The sequence below is a fragment of the Rhinatrema bivittatum genome, chromosome 5 (assembly GCF_901001135.1).
Source record: "Rhinatrema bivittatum chromosome 5, aRhiBiv1.1, whole genome shotgun sequence".
Lineage (NCBI taxonomy): Eukaryota > Metazoa > Chordata > Amphibia > Gymnophiona > Rhinatrematidae > Rhinatrema > Rhinatrema bivittatum.
Window position 1 is genome coordinate 153356245 of NC_042619.1, and position 17802 is coordinate 153374046.

Below are 17802 nucleotides of genomic sequence, written 5' to 3' on the forward strand. Positions count from 1 at the left end.
GCTTTGCCCTTCAGGTTAGCCACAGCGCCGCGGACCTTCACAAAGGTGATCGTAGCAGTAGCAGCGGCGCTCAGAAGGGAAGGAATCCTTGTCCATCCCTACTTAGACGATTGGCTGATCAGAGCGAAATCACGAGAGGAGAGCCATCGGGCAACCAACAGAGTGATCGCCCTTCTGGAAAGCCTGGGATGGGTAGTGAACCTAAGCAAGAGTTGCCTACAGCCTTCCCAATCACTGGAATACCTGGGAGTCCGGTTTGACACTCAGGCAGACAAAGTCAGCCCAACCACCAAGAGAAGGTTAAAGCTCCAGACCCGTCTACGGTCCCTGATGGGAGCCAGCCGGCCCATAGCCTGGGATTACCTGCAGGTTCTCGGTCTCATGGCATCCACCCTGGAAGTGATACCATGGGCAAGGGCTCATATGAGACCGTTAAAACACTCCCTCCTCTCTCGGTGGAGCCCATGTTTACAGAACTACACCGTGCATCTACCTCTACCCGCCAGAGTGCGGACCCAGCTACGGTGGTGGTTGCAGTCCGACCACACGAGCAGGGGGTCGAAGATGTCCTCCCCCACGTGGACTCTGCTCACCACAGATGCCAGCCTGAGCAGATGGGGAGCACACTGCAGAGAGCTCACTGCCCAAGGGCGGTGGAACAGAGAAGAGTCGGGGTAGAACATCAACCGCCTAGAGGCACGGGCAGTCCGATTAGCCTGCCTGCAATTTGCTCACAGATTGAAGAACAGAGCAGTCAGAGTGATGTCCGACAACGCCACCACAGTGGCATACATCAACCGACAGGGCGGAACCAGAAGCCAAGAGGTGTCCCTAGAGATAACCCCGCTGATGGCCTGGGCAGAAGCGAATCTCCAGGACATCTCCGCTGTCCACATTGCCGGAAGGGACAACAACGCGGCAGACTTCCTCAGCAGGGAAAGCCTAAGTCCGGGAGAATGGCAGCTGTCCACCACAGCCTTCCAGAGGATTGTGGATCGGTGAGGGACTCCGGACATGGACTTACTAGCGGACAGGTCCAATGCTCAAGTAGCCAGATACTTCAGCCGCAAGCGGGATCCATTCTCTCACGGGATCGACACCCTGGTTCAGCTATGGCCTCCAGGGACTCTGCTATATGCCTTTCCTCTGTGGCCCCTGCTGGGCGCCCTTATACACAAGATTCAGAGGCACAGAGGCCTAGTTCTTCTAGTGGCACCAGACTGGCCAAGAAGACCCTGGTATGTGGACATGAGAAGACTACTGACAGGGGAGCCTCTTCCCCTGCCTCCTCTCAGGGACCTGCTACGTCAAGGTCCCATCCTCCACGAGGATCCAGCTCAATTCTCTCTTACGGTCTGGCCACTGAGAGGGCTAGACTGAAGAAAAGAGGTTACTCGGAGCCGGTGATAGATACACTCCTCCGAGCTCGCAGGTTTTCCACATCCCTCACCTACATAAGGATCTGGAGAGTATTTGAAGCCTCATGCGACACTCATGGCACCAATCCACATGCGACCACAATTCCTGCAGGATGGGCTTCAGAAGAGTCTCTCCCTCCGCTCCATCAAGGTTCAGGTGGCTGCGTTGCCTTGCTACTGTCCCAGGAAGGATGGCAAGACCATTGCCACGCACCCAGATGTTGCCCGCTTCCTGAAAGGAGTCAAGCACATTCATCCGCCACTGAAGTGGCCAGTGCCCCTGTGGAACCTCAACATATTTTTGGATTTTCTCGTGGGATCCACCTTCAGACCCCTTCGGGGCCTGTCTCTCCGTTCGCTAACTTTGAAGATGGTTTTCTTGCTGGCGGTGTGTTCCGCATGTCGCATCTTGGAGCTACAAGCGCTGTCCTGCCGTGATCCCTTTCTCAGAATCACTCCAGAGGCTATCCATCTTCACATGGTTCCTTCTTTCTTACCTAAAGTAGTCTCACAATTTCACTTCAACCAAACCATATCCTTGCCAACCACGGCGGGTTTGAAGAAATCAGAAGAAGGGCGTTTGCTACGCCATCTCGACATCGGCAGATTGCTGCCAAGATACCTGGAAAAGACAGAAGCAGTACGAAAGACGGACCATCTGTTCATCCTTCACAGCGGGAAGAAGCAAGGGGAAGCGGCCTCTCGGCCCACCATCGCCCGCTGGATCAAGGAAGTTGTCAGAGTGGCCTACGTAGAGGCCGGGAAGTCACCACCTCTGCAGGTCAAGGCTCACTCCACCAGAGCGCAGGCGGCCTCTTAGGCAGAATCTAGGATGCTGTCGCCCGCAGATATATGTAAGGCGGCGACATGGTCCTCCCTCCATACCTTTTCCAGATTTTACCATCTGGATGTTCAGGCCAGGGAGGACACAGCATTTGCGAGGGCAGTCCTACGCGGTCCTCAGGCAGCCTCCCGCCCAGTTCGGGAGTAAAGCTTTTGTACATCCCACTTGTTCTGAGTCCATTTGGCTACACGCTAGGAAATGTTGAGATTACTTACCTGATAATCTCTTTTTCCTTAGTGTAGACAGATGGACTCAGCATCCCGCCCGGCTGCCGGTGTACATGGGTTTCACCGATTCAAGGTACGCCATGTCATTTTCTTACATAAGAGCGTCCACTCTACCAGGTGTCGACGCCTTCCGGTTGGAAGCGCTGGCGGTCTCCAGCTACTATCAATCGGTCAGGGGAATCCTGTTTCACTAATTCATTGATCGTCAGTACACATATATCCATAATAGCTTTTGCAAGGAAGATTACTGAGTTGCTTCACTTCCTGTGGGGGTATATGTACCCGTGCTGAAATCAGATCCGTCTCCAACTGCTAGCACGAGCACACTATACCCACTTGTTCTGAGTCCATCTGTCTACACTAAGGAAAAGGAGATTATCAGGTAAGTAATCTCAACAATATGCATCAGCTTGCAATTGTCTACATTAAGACAATCTTCCAGTCTTGCAATCTTCCAATCTTCCAATCTTCCAGTCTTGCAAGGTCCTTCTCCAATTTATCATAATCCACTTGTGATTTAACTACTCTGAATAATTTTGTATCATCTGCAAATTTGATTACCTCACTTGTCTTATTCCTTTCCAGATCATTTATAAATATATTGAAAAGCACCAGTCCAAGTACAGATCCCTGAAGCACTCCAATGTTTATACTTTTCCACTGAGAAAATTGACTATTTAATCCTACTCTCTGTTTCCTATCAACCAGTTTGTAATCCACGAAAGGACACTGCCTCCTATTCTATGCAATGCAGGGGTTTGCATGATCCGAGACAACATGGTTTTACTAGAGGAAGATCATGTCAGACAAATTTGATTGGCTTTTTTGATTGGGTGACTAGAGAATTAAATCAAGAAAGAATACTTCATGTGATTTATTGGGATTTAAATAAAGCTTTTGATATGGTCTCACATAGGAAGCTCATGAACAAATTGTAAAACCTGGGAATGGGTCCCAAGACGGTGAAATGAATCTGAAATTGGTTGAAGAACAGATAGCGGTGAGTAGTCATAAATGGAATCTACTCTGAGGAAGGAAGAGTGATAAGTGGAATTTCTCAAGGATCAGTTCTAGGACTGGTTCTGTTCATTATCTTTGTGAGATATATTGTGGGAAAGTTAGAAGGAAAGTTAGCAGATGACACTGACATCTGCACCTGAAGGAATAGAAAGGTTGAAAATTGATCTATGAAAATTTTAAAATGTTAAAACACGCATGCTGCACACATTTTTTGAAATACCTGGTCACGTGCGTAACCCCCTTTAAGTACCAAAGTGCCAGGCCTCTAGAAAGGGGCGGTCCAGGGGTGTGATCTGGGCAGGGAAGGACATGCCAGGACAGTGTCATTTGATGCTGTCATGGGGAAGCACGCCAACATCTGGCCGCATGCATGCACGAGTAGCAAAATAAAAAATTTGGGGATAGTTAGGGTAGGTTTAGAGAGCAGGGAGGAGAGGGGAAGAGGGAGGAAGGATAGAGCTAAGGGTAGGGAAGTTCCCTCCCATTCCGCTCCTTAATTGGAGTGGACTGGGAGGGAACTGGGGAGGCCCGATTGCATTGCCATGTGTATTTTTCTAAAATTATCTCCTGTACGTGGAGCTAGCCACCCGCCCTCACATGCGCGTGCTGACATGAAAATCTGACACGCATGTGTTTGCAGGACCCTTATTTTAAACATGCACACAGCAACATGTGCATGTTGTAAAATTGGCACAGCCATGTGCATGCACCGGGAACCACACGCACATGGACAGGTACGCGGGTCTTAAAATTGACCCCTGTCATTTGAAGAGGAAACTGGAAGAGCTATTGTATTGCTAACATAGCATCAGTCCTCCTAAAATACACTAAATACACAAAAAGAATCATTAATCTAACCTATCTAAAATGTAATAGGTTCTTTTAAGACTTCTGTAATAAGGGAACTTATTGCTGAGTATGGCAAACAAAAGGACAGGAAGCCAGAAGGGGAACTATAAATAACCTTCACGTGGCTCCTTCAATTCATCCATTCATGATTGCATAGTAATTCTGGAAAACTAACATCTCCCCATCCTTTGACTTGATAATGTAAACTGCCGCCCCTGTGGGATGGGATCACTGTCGTGACCGGGATTGGTGTTGAAAATGTAGTCTTCAAAAATAGGTAGGCTCCTGTCACATGGAAGGAGCAATGGATGGCCCGTGCCATTTTCTAAGATGGCGCTGGCCATCCATTGCTCCTACCATGTGACAGGGCCGTCACTTGGTAAGGGCAAAGTGCCACTGGTGCCATTTTTATTTCTGGCAAGCCCGATGGCCCGAGAACATAAGAACATTCCTGGGAACACCTCTGGACCACCAGGGCTTTCAGTAAGTCTTGGGGGGATCGGAATGGTGAGGGGGGGGGTTTGTAATTAAGTAAATTTGAAGGGTGGGGTGGGTTTGGGGTTTTTTTAAATAAATGTGCCCCTCCCCCTGTGCTAACCTGAAAAACGATTTTCCCAAAATTTTGGGGAAAGCCCGATCGTTTTTCGGGTCCTCCGATCCATGCCGACTTGGACAATTTCATTGAAATTTTCAATTCAGCAAAAACTAATGCACATCTCTACTCTTTAATTCCCCTTTTATCTCTGTATTAAAGTTAATGTTCCATATATTGTTTCTTTTAACTAAAAAGAATTGATTCTTTGTGGGGGGGGGGGTTTCTCTCATTTTTTTTTAGGTCCAGTATTCCTACTTCTTTCCTTGGTATTCAGGTAAGTGTAATTCTTTCAATATAGTCTTTTCTTTTCTCACTTTATCTTAGCTTCTATTCTTTTGCTGTATTTTCTTGTGTTTTATCTTTAGTAACTCACGATTGATGTTCATATGTGCTCAGGCCTGGCTCAAGTGTTAAGTGTTCTTTAGGTATGAAAACTTATCTATTTCTTTGTCTGTCGGTGCTGGCCAGTTTTCTTTTTTCTTTTCTTCTTCTCCTTTTTCTTCTTTTCCCTACTAACTTATTCTTTAACAAAATCAACGAAAGAAACTTCCTCCCTAAAACTGCTCCAGGTCCTCTGTAAGCTAGTCAGTGTGTTCCCTTAGGGGTAGATTTTAAAAAATTGCGCGATCACATACTTTTGTTCGCGCACCAGACGCGAACAAAAGTACGCTGGATTTTATAAGATACGCGCGGCTACGCGCGTATCTTATAAAATCCGGGGTCGGCGCGCGCAAGGGGGTGCACATTTGTGCAACCTGCGTGCGCCGAGCCCAGCGCGCGCTGCCTGTTCCCTCCGAGGCCGCTCCGATTTCGGAACGGCCTCGGAGGGAACTTTCCTTCGCCCTCCCCCCACCTTCCCCTCCCTTCCCCTACCTAACCCACCCTCCCGGCCCTATCTAAACCCCCTCCTTCCCTTTGTTGGCAGATTTTCGCCTGCTAAAAGCAGGCGTAAATCTGTGCGTGCCAGCAGGCTGCTGGCGCGCCGTCACCCGACCCGGGGCCTGGTCCGGAAGCCTCGACCACGCCCCCGGGCTGGCGCCACGCCCCCGGGTCCGCCCCCGAAACGCCATGGCACACCCCTGAAACGCTGCGTCGTTTCGGGAACGCCCCCAACATGCCCCCTCCCCACCCCTTTGACAAAGCCCCGGGACTTATGCGCATCCCGGGGCTCTGCGCGCGCCGGCGGCCTATGCAAAATAGGCGCACTGGCGTGCAAGGGCCCTGCGCACGTAAATCCGGAAGGATTTACGCTCGCAGGGCTTTTAAAATCCGCCCCTTAATGTAAGTGTCTTTGACAGCTTATTGTTACTGAATATCTAGCTAAGATAAATCAAAAAATAATTGAAATGACCCTATATCTCTTTTTATATGAAAGAACAACTCACAAAACAATAAAATAACTTTTGTCATTCAGTCATCCATTCTTCTTTTCCTGCCATATTACACTTAAATATTCCATTTTTCATTGATCATCAATAATAAGGATCACGGTCACTCACACTCTCATATTGATTCTACTAATTGCTGTGCTAAGACGCGGTACAGCAACAAACTTTTATTTAAACTTCCCTACTTCCCTAACTTCCATCTTACTTTTAGCAGGATTTACACGTGTATGGGGGTTACGTGCGCCGAGCCTATTTTGCATAGGCCCGGCGATGCACGCAAAGCCCCGGGATGCGCGTATGTCCCGGGGCTTGGAAAAATGGGTGGGGCGTGGGTGGGGAGTGGATGGTCCGGGGTGGGGTGGGGGCAGGATGGGGGCATGGCCAGAGGCCTCTGTAGGGCCACTAGGCCGGGGGATCGCGTGCCAGCACTCGGCTGGCACACGCAACCTACGCCTGCCTAGAGGCAGACGCAACTTGTAAAACAAAGGTTAAGGGGGTTTTAGGTAGGGCTGGGGGTGGATTAGGTAGGGGAAGGTGGGGGAGTGGAAGGAAAGTTCCCTCCGAAGCCGCTCCGATTTCGATTCGTCCTCGGAGGGAACGGGGAAAGCCATCGGGGCTCCCCTAGGGCTCGGTGCACCCCCTTGCACATGCTGACCCCGGATTTTATAACATGTGCACGGCTGCGCGCGCATATTATAAAATTGGGTGTACATTTGTGTGCACCGGGTTGTGTGCACAAATGTATGCCCGCGCGTACGTCTTAAAATCTGGCCCTCATTCTTTCCTATCAGTGTGAATGTTCTTTCATTACTTAAATGGGTTTATTATACTTTATATAGACCTTGAAGTCAGAGGACCTTGACAGCACCTCCACTCAGTAAGTCTTCAGGCTCACAACTGTTTTATTATATAACTGCTTTTTTTCTTTTTCTGAGCTCAGCAGATCCCTACTTTTGCTGATGTCACCCTATTACGTTATATACTAGCTATTTCTATTTAGTATTATCAAGATAATTTTTATCTGGGTTTATTATTTTTATCCTTAGAAAATGTTTGGTACATCTTTTATTAATCAAATTGTATTTTATTTCTCTTTTTAATCTTGCACTGCGGCTTAACCGTGTATACCTGAGCTCACCACTGGTTTCTAGGGAAGCCTTCGTCAAGGCTTCATGATTACCTCCTATTTTTTTAGATGTTGTGGAATGTACCATCCCAATTAGGGATGTATGGACCATACCAATAGCCTTTTTAATTAATTCCCTTACCATTTTCAAACTTTTACATTTTCTCTAAACCCATTAAATATATTTATTATATTTATTTTTCACTTTTCCTACATTTTTCGCCCTCTAAACACATAGGGGCGGATTTTCAGAGCCCTGCTCGCGTAAATCCGCCCAAAACCGGGCGGATTTACGCGAGCAGGGCCCTATTTTACATAGGCCTACCGGCGCGCGCAGAGCCCCGGGACTCGCGTAAGTCCCGGGGTTTTCGGAGGGGGCGTGTCGGGGGTGGGCCCGAACCGCGCGGCGTTTTCGGGGCGTGTCGGGAGCGTTCCGGGGGCGGGCCCGGGGGCGTGGCTACGGCCCGGGGCGGCCCTGGGGCGTGGCCGCGCCCTCCGGACCCGCCCCCAGGTCGCGTCCCGGCACGCAGGAGGCCCGCTGACGCGCGCCGGGACGCGAGGGATTTACGCCTCCCTCTGGGAGGCGTAAATCCCCCGACAAAGGTAAGGGGGGGTTTAGACAGGGCCGGGCGTGTGGGTTAGGTAGGGGAAGGGAGGGGAAGGTGAGGGGAGGGCAAAGGAAAGTTCCCTCCGAGGCCGCTCCGATTTCGGAGCGGCCTTGGAGGGAACGGGGGTAGGCTGCGCGGCTCGGCGCGCGCCAGCTATACAAAATCCATAGCCTTGCGCGCGCCGATCCAGGTTTTTAGCAAATATGTGCGGCTCCGCGCGTATCTACTAAAATCCAGCGTACTTTTGTTTGCGCCTGGAGCGCAAACAAAAGTAGGCTATTCGCGCTCCTTTTAAAATCCGCCCCATACAGTATGTGCAATCAGCACAAATGTGTTTCTCAGTTAAACTACAAATTCAAAATTATTCTTAATAATTAAACTTAAGCTCTAAAGTTTCAATAACCCTTTTCTTATATTTTAAAAAAAACTTTTCCCCGAGTTTCACAGGTTATTTTAGTCTCAAATGATTAGTGCTTCTAATGGGGCAATTTGCATGTTTAAAACAGTTCCTGGGACTGTAGAGTTGGTCCCAGTCAGGAGGTCAGGGTCACTTTACTTAAACACCACTGTCATTTCATTTTAAAATTATTTATTTTATTTTATTAAAAATTGGTAGGCCCCCCCCCCCCCCCCCCCCCCACTTAAAGATAGGCTCCTGCTATGTCATTGATGATGTCATCTAAACTGCCACCACCACCACCACCTGCACTGGAACCCCAGTCCTCCGATGTCAGTCAAATTCCCTTTATTTTTTAAATTATATTTCTTCCCCTTCTCTCTCTAACCACTCTCCTTTCCCCTTTCTCCCAATCACTTTTCCAGCCAATACTCACCCAGCAGCTCTCTGATCCTCCCAACACTGCCTCCGAGGTCCTGTGCATGGAAGGGGAAGGCTGCGGCAGCCGTCACGGTATTCAGCTCAGCTGACCACTACCAGTCAGCTGATGCCTCCCGCATCTGTTTCTTTGCCTCTTGTCACAGTCATCATCCAGAAGGCCTCCCTGTATCTCCGTCATCGCCGGGCCTTCCTCCTCTTTCAGCAACGCTGCCTGTCGCAGCGCAACTCTCCTGCACTGTCCACAATCCCTCTCTCTCTCCTCAGTTGTCCCGATCATGGCTCTACCCCCAAATCCTGTCCTGCCCACAACTTTCGGCCCACCGTTCTGTCTCCCGCAGCGGCACCAGGACTGACTCAGCCTCACCAATCGCAGCAAGGTCGACAACAGCAGCAACAAGAACAACAAAAAATTGCCAGCGCCTACAGCACTCACCACCCCCCACAAGGTAACTTTTTAAAAATTTTATTTAAAATAGGGGATTTTGACTTTCAAAAAAGAGAGCTATATAACTATGTATATCCATATGCATCTCAAAGTTTGAGGTCTAACAGCAGGAGACGTTCTACTGAAATAAGTCAAGTCACAGAGCTTTCACATAAAGTATAATGGTCTGTTATGGTGACTCTGTAATGAAAAATGTGTGAAATGGTTTGATTTGCCTATGAATTAGACACATTTCATTTCCAGTAAATCTGCACTGAAAAAATCATCAGCTTTTATGCTTTTGGTATCAGGAAATTTCATAATTACCTGTCAATCAATGGAAATCTGTTTCAGATTTTGAGTGGATCCACGGGTACATTTGCACAAATTTGTCATGGATCTTGTCTAAACTACTTTGTTTCTTTAAAATAGGTTTGCAAATCAATTCAACAAACTTGCAATTTTACCTTTGAACAGAAATTTGTACATTTCCACCTGTGACATCACTGAAGTTAAATAAAAAACTATCCATGCAAGATTTTTGCTGTTTGTCATAAGTGCACAAAATCATATTCTGTGTTTGCAAACAAATTAAGATAAAGCTGTCATTCTTTTAATTATTCATTGCTTTCCTTCTGAGGCTTTCATTTTATTATAATGGCACAGAAACAAACCCTGCTGTTGCTTAGATCCCATAAATGGCTGCATGCATGTTCTGCTAGTTATTGTCAGAAAGTGTTACTTGCTTAAATCTAATACAGTGAATGGATGCATATAGCATAAACAGCTCAACAGTTTCCTTATTGAGATATATTTTGCCATACAAAATGCTCAAAATTATGAAAATATCTTTCATTTGTTTGAAAATTATGCAACCCCCTTTCTAAGGGACTCCCTGTAGAATGCAAGGAGTCATTTTTAGAAGCCGTAGAGTAGGGAAAAACTGATAGTAATTCTTGATCAGGATTCTTCAGTGGGGGCAGCAGAAAAAGCTGAAAGGCCCCAGAGGATCATTCATACCTTCTTTAAATAGAAATTCAGCCAAGATGGATGTTGTTCCAAATATAGGGGTAGATTTTAAAAATTTGCGCGATCGCGTACTTTTGTTCGTGCACCAGGCGCAAACAAAAATACGCTGGATTTTATAAGATACGCGCATAGCCAACCTTTGTTGGCAGATTTACGCCTGCTAAAAGCAGACGTAAATCTGCTGGCGCGCCATCACCCGACCCGGGGGCTGGTCCGGAGGCTTCAACCACGCCCCCGGGCCATGCCACTCCCCCGGGCCCACCCCTGAAATGCCGCGTCATTTCGGGAACGCCCCCGACATGCCCCCTCCCCGCCCCTTTTATGAAGCCCCGGGACTTACGCGCGTCCCGGGGCTCTGCGCGCACCGGCAGCCTATGCAAAATAGGCGCGCCGGCGCACGAGGGCCCTGCGCACATAAATCCGGCCGGATTTACGCGTGCAGGGCATTTAAAATCCACCCCATACTTTTCTGGAGTCAACACAAAAGCCTTGAAATACAAAAATAGAAAAAGATATGTTTAGTTTCTATTGTCCTACAGCACAAAAAAATACAAATTCTCATGCTTTTGAATTGAAGTCATGGGAAGGAGGTGATGTCCTTTCATGGTTTACAAACTGGTTAAAAGACAGGAAACAGAGAGTAGGATTAAATTGTCAATTTTCTCAGTGGAAAAAGGTAAACAGTGAAGTGCCTCAGGGATCTGTACTTGGACCGGTGATTTTCAATATAGTTATAAATGATTTGGAAAGGAATATGATAAGTGATGTAATCAAATTGGTAGATGATACAAAATTATTCAGAGTAGTTAAATCACATGCGCATTGTGATCAATTGCAGGAGGACCTTGCGAGACTGGAAGATTGGGCATCCAAATGGCAGATGAAATTTAATGTGGACATGTGCAAGGTGCTACATATAGGGAAACATATCCCATGCTGTAGTTACTAGAGATGTGAATTGTGTGCCCTATCGTTTTAACGATCAGGTTCGGATGGAGGGAGAAAAAAATCGGATCGTTAGAGATGTGAATTGGAATCGGTTCTGATTCCAATTCACATCGTTAATTTTTTAGTGAGGCCTGAGCAGATAAAAAAAAAACTACCCCGACCCTTTACAAATGAACCCTTTGCTCTCCCACCCTTCCGAACCCCCCCCAAAATGTTAAATTAACTGGTGGTCCAGTGGGGGGGGGGGTCCCGGCGCGATCTCCTGCTCTCGGGCCATCGGCGCCATTATGGCTACCACTGATAAAAATGGCGCCGATGGCCCGATAAAAAAAAAACCCACCCCGACCCTTTACAAATTACCCCTTTGCTTCTCCCACCCTCCCGACCCCCCCAAAAACCTTTTACATGTACTTGGTGGTCTAGCGGGGGGTCCGGGAGCCATCCCTTCAATCATACCCTCTTTGCCGGTGCTGGACTGGTTTCAAAATGTTGCCGATCGCCTTTGCCCTCACTATGTCATTCCATGTGACATAGTGAGGGCAAAGGCGACACAGGTCGCTCCCTGTGACATAGTGAGAGCAAAGGCGATCAGCGCCATACTGGTAGTCGATCGCCTTTGCCCTCACTTTGTCACATTATATTACATTACATTATATTTTATATATTATATTATATATAATATAATAGTATTTTATATTATATTTATAATATAATATTTATATTATATTATAAATAATATATATTATTATATTTATATTATATTATAAATTTATTATATTTATATTCGGGCGGATTTTAAAAGCCCTGCTCGCGTAAATCCGCCCGGATTTACTCGAACAGGGCCTTGTGCACTGGCGCGCCTATTTTCCATAGGCCGCCGGCGCGAGCAGAACCCCGGGATGCGCGTAGGTCCTGGGGTTTTCTGAAGGGGGCATTTGGGGGGCGGGACGCGGCGTTTTGGGGGCGGGCCCGGGGGCGTGGTTTCGGGCCGGGGCATTCCGGGGGCATGGCCGCGCCCTCCGGAACCGCCCCCGGGTCGAGTCTCGGCGCGCCAGCAGCCCGCTGGTGCGCGTGGATTTACGTCTCCCTCCGGGAGGCGTAAATCCGTGGATAAAGGTAAGGGGGGGGGGGTTTAGATAGGGCCGGGGGGGTGGGTTAGGTAGAGAAAGGGAGGGGAAGGTGAGGGGAGGGCGAAAGAGAGTTCCCTCCGAGGCCGCTCCGATTTCGGATCCAGAAATTTGTTCCACAATTCTGGGGCCATGGTAGCAAACATCCTTTACCTGGACCCATGAAGCCTAATTAACTGGGGATTAGGAGTAGCCAAAAGTAATTTTTCTGCTGAGCAAAGGGCCCCGAAGGACAGTATAATTTTAGAAGTGAGCTGATACCTAAAGGAACCTCATTGCTGAGGGCTTTATATACCAGCATCAAACCCTTAAACTGAACTCGCCAGGTGACAGGGAACTGGTGTAGATTGTACAGAACTGTTGTAATTTGTTCATATCATGATTTAACAGTCAAAATGTGGACAGCATAGTTCTGAATCACTTGTAAAGCTTTAATAGAGTAATGGGGACACATAGATAAAGGTGAGTTTTAATAATCCAACCCATTATTTATTTTATTTATTTAAGAAGTTTTTTTTATACTGAGGTATAGCTAGCTGCCTTCACCCCGGTTTACATGTACAACAACGTATTACATATATCAGAGATTGAAGCGGGCATAACAACCTATTACAATTAACAGTGTTTGAAACCTGAAAAAAACTAATTATTACAGTCGACAGCAATATTTATAACATAAATATAATGGGGTAGATTTTTTTAAAAAAGCACTTTTTTTTAAAAAAGCACTTTAAAAAAAGCGCTGGATTTTATAAGATACGTGTGTAGCGCGCGTATCTTCTATAATCCTGGATCGGCGCGTGCAAGGCTGCCGATTTTGGGCAGCCGGTGCGCGCCGAGCCACACAGCCGCTCCGATTTCGGAGCGGCTGTGTGGCTCCATAATTTGAAAGAAGTTGTTAAATTATACTGTAATAAATTACTGTAATAAATTAAATTAAGTCCATTTTTCCTAGATAAATAACATTAAAATCAACATTTTTATTCTGGAATTATGCTTTTAAACACTTTATCTATTAAACGAATCATGATTGTAGAATTGGTTTCTAATTGAGAACAAAGGGCCTAAGAAAGGAACTTATTTACATGCAGCCAAATTTTAACACCCGGGGGGCGTAAAATCTGAGGGTTACGTGCGTTGTTGGACCTTGTGCGTACCGCGCACATTTTAGAAGGTGCCTGACCATGCGCATAACCCCTGTTATGTGCACAAGAGCCAGGCCTCACAAAAGGGATGATCCGGGGGTGGGTAATGGTGAAGCTGGAGGCAGCCGGTACAGTGGTCATTTGCCGCTATCCGAGGGATTGCGTGCCTGCAGCCTTATGGTGCGCACAACTTACGCCAGCTCCTGAGCTGGTATAAGTTCTAAAATAAAGAAAAAAAAAGGTAGGCTGTGTTAAGAGGTTGGGGAGGAGAGGGGAAGAGGGAGGGAGGAAAGGTAGGGGTGGTAGGAAAGTTCCATCCCAGTCCGCTCCTTAATTGGAACAGACTGGGAGGGACCTGGGGGAGCTCCGAGCTCTTCGCCAAGCGTAAATTGGCCAAATCTACCTCCCCTGCACTCACACATATTATAAAATTGTGCACACCGGGTAGCGCACGGCCGCACGCACATGGAGGTACACACATATGATTTAAAATCTACCCCTAAGACTTTTCTCCCATTCTACGCCTAAGGATGACATGCTTTGTAAATGAGGTCAAAATATGTCAAAAAGGCAGAAAATAATATCCTGATAGTGTTACACATTGGTACTCTAAACATTGCAGCCCTTTCTAAATTATGATGGATTATTGTCATAGATGAGAGTTTAAGTGAGCAGTAAAATATTCAAGCTTTTGTTTTTCTGATATAAAAAAACGTACTAAGTTAGATAAACACATAAGAACAAATGTTTTGTTCAGGATAGCCTAGTTTCCAGTGCATCCATTTTTTTACATTGATAGAAAGTACATTTGGAACCAGAGCAATATCCAAATATAATCAACAATGTGATAAACAAATGCCAACTCCTTTGAACTTTCTAAGGAAAGAAAAAGTACAGAAGATCAGAATTCAATAAGTTTTTTTTTGTTTTTACCTTTGACAAGTGGGAAAAGATGACAGAACTGAATAAAAAATATTCAGGGATATATATTAGTTCAGATTGTGCTACTATCCCCTAAATGAAAAACCACTCCTGTGTTCAGACTGAGCTACCTCTCTCTTAAATAAGACTACTTGAGTATCTAAACTAATCTACCACTCACCCTCATTGAAGAATCACTCAGTGATTGAGAATGCCATATCAAATCACACAACAATTGAAAAATACTTTGAACTTTAGACCAAATTCACACAAGTTAAACAAAGTCATCATCTAAGAAGTAATATTTACGACCATTAAGATCTTCTAAAAAATGCAAACTGCTGATTCAAAGTGTGTTTTGCACTTCAAAATGCAGAAAATACAAAGATCTCTAAGATCTAAGTGATATGGAGGAGAAGAAGACATCATGGTCACCAAGACCACATAAAAGACAAATGAATGCCAGATGAGTCAACAAAAAATATCCAAAGATAAAGACATTTATGTATTTATTTATTTATTTATACAATTTTCTATACCGTCGTTAAGACGAGCCATCACAACAGTTTACAAATTGTTAAATACATAAGATAAAACATACAGGGGTAGATTTTCAAATACCGCGAATAGGCGTACTTTTGTTGGCGCTCCAGGCGCCAACAAAAGTACGCTGGATCGGCGCGCGCAAGGCTATCGATTCTGTATAGCCGGTGCGCGCCGAGCCGCGCAGCCTACCTCCGTTCCCTCCGAGGCCGCTCCGAAATCGGAGCGGCCTTGAAGGGAACTTTCCTTTGCCCTCCCCTCACCTTCCCCTCCCTTCCCCTACCTAACCCACCCGCCCGGCCCTGTCTAAACCCCTCACTTACCTTTGTCGGGGGATTTACGCCTCCCGGAGGGAGAAGTAAATCCCCGCGCGCCAGCGGACCGCTAGCGCGCCGGGACGCGACCTGGGGGTTGGTCCGGAGGGCGCGGCCACGCCCCGGACTGCCCCGGGCCATAGCCACGCCCCCGAGCCCGCCCCCAGGACGCTCCCGACACGCCCCGAAAACGCCGCTGCACTCGGTCCCGCCCCCGACACGCCCCCTCCGAAAACCCCGGGACTTACGCAAGTCCCGGGGCTCTGCGCGCGCCGGTAGGCCTATGTAAAATAGGCTCACCGGCGCGCAGGGCCCTGCTCGCTTAAATCCGCCCGGTTTTGGGCGGATTTAGGCGAGCAGGGCTCTTAAAATCCGCCCCACAATGAACAAAACCTTAGGGGTAGATTTTAAAAGATGCGCGCGTGCATTATAAATGTGCGCAGGGCTGGACGCATTGCGGGTGGCATGTATTTTACAAAGTTCGCGCATATGTGCGCGAACTATGCAAAATACGCACATGTTTCAACCGTGAGTTGTGCGCGTCCGTTGTGTGCAGCACGAGCTGATATGCACATGTATTTGTGCATGCCCTGCATTCACACGCACCATCCACACGTCAGCATGAGGGCGGGACATCAAGCTCCTCCACTGCATAAGCAATGGCTGGCAGGGGCAGGCAGCCAAACTTCACCACCATGGTTGTAGCTCTGCCAGCATCCCTGGTGGTGGAAAAAGAACACCTACTATTTCCTATCAGGGGTCATAGAACCCATTACCCAAGGCTGAGATGGGCCTGGAGGGAGCTGCAAGCCCGATTCAACCAACGAGCTTCTCACCCACTTAGAGTAAGTAGACAGACTTTACAATTATGTAATCTACTGCAGATGGGGGTACTGTGGGTGTGTGAAAGCCTGGGAGGAGGAAAGCTAGTGAGAAACAGTGTTATAGTACAGGGTTATGGATGGAAAGTGTAATGTAAACCCCAAAGATTATTTGCATTGCTTATTAGCTCCATGACTATTGAACCCCAGTATCATGGTTCTTCATGGTTGCAAAATGTAGTTATAGCACTCATTGTCACATACCAGCATGCAAGTCCTATTAGCACCTGCAGAGTATACTTATGGTACTCTTTCCTTTTTTTCCACTAGATAGAGGACCTGAAGAAGGCCCAGTGGGCTGCACCTAAAGAGGAGGTTGCTGGAGCTGATGCGGGCAGAGCGGGCTGGATCTGGTGGTAAGTGATCCTTCCATGCTAATGGAATGTTCTTACATGTTTTTCCACATGATTGTACAGTTTATCATGACCCCTCCTTTTGTTTTACTGTGCTGCAGAACCTGAACAGGAACAGTAAAGGCCAGGCCCAGCTCCAGCACCAGAACCAGCTGCAGCTGCTTCAGGGGAAGGGGGAGCTGGAATCTCCCACCTCCCGAGGCAACATTGCAAGTGGCAGCCACCTCCAAATGAAGCGCACCCTGGGCCTCTCCCTAGCCTCCCCCCCCCCCCACATAGGGTGTCCTCCCCATTTTGCCCAGGGACTTAGGAATGCGGGGACACAGGCGGGCCAGCCTTTGCTAGTCCAGGAAGGCATACATGGCCCTCTGGTTCCTCTATGCTCTCCCTCACATCAGCAGTGCAGAGACTCATCATCGGGAGCACCTTCTCCTGTTGATGAGCCTCTGAGTAGGTGGGAGTTTTGGGCTTTCATGAGGGGGGTGCGAGAGTAACTGAGGAGCATGCATGCCTTCCAGGAGAAGATGGTTCTGAACACAGATGGGATACTCAGGGCGTAGCTGTAAGGACCCTGGGTGTTCTCATCCATAGGTCCTGACCATCCTCCCTTGTCCCTGCCTCCCTAACTCCCTGGGGTTTTTTGTTTTCTGTAAATTGTTTTGGTCCCTAGTTCTCTCCTTCCCATCCTTTTTTTTTTAAGAAAAACTTTTATAATGTTAAAAGAACTAATATTTTTGGACAAATGTTTTAATAAAAATTGTTGTTGTTTTCCACACGTGTGTTTATTTTAGATGAGGGCAGGGTGATTGAAGGGAGGGGATGATGGATGGAAGGGGGAGAGGGTCATGGAATGGATGGGTGGGGTTCATGGATGGAAGGGAGGGTCATGGAAGGGGGTCATGGATGGAAGGGAGGGTCATGGAAGAGGGAACAGGATCATGGAATGGATGGGTGGGTCATGGAAGGGGATGGGGGCTCATGGAAGGGGAGATTATGGATGGGAGAGTGTTGGCAGGGGGTGGGGGTAAAGCAAGGGTAGGTAAAGGGGAGTATAGTTATAAAAAAGAACATGCATAAAGAAAATGAGACTGGTTTCTTTGATGGTAACACTTCAACAAATCTTCCAGTGGTCAAGGAGGAACAACAAGCTGACAAGCCAAGGAGGTGTGGCAGAGTCTGCATCATCAGCATTGTAATGAAGATT

The 17802-nt window shown here is 47.4% G+C and overlaps 1 long non-coding RNA gene across 1 annotated transcript; it reads left to right on the forward strand.

The window, feature by feature from the left end:
* The first annotated feature begins 8974 nt into the window (after positions 1-8974).
* LOC115091527 lies at positions 8975-17270 on the forward strand. Its single transcript, XR_003856750.1, has 3 exons — positions 8975-9359; positions 16516-16601; positions 16700-17270. It is a non-coding gene; the product is annotated as an uncharacterized LOC115091527 (long non-coding RNA).
* The last annotated feature ends 532 nt before the right edge of the window (positions 17271-17802 follow it).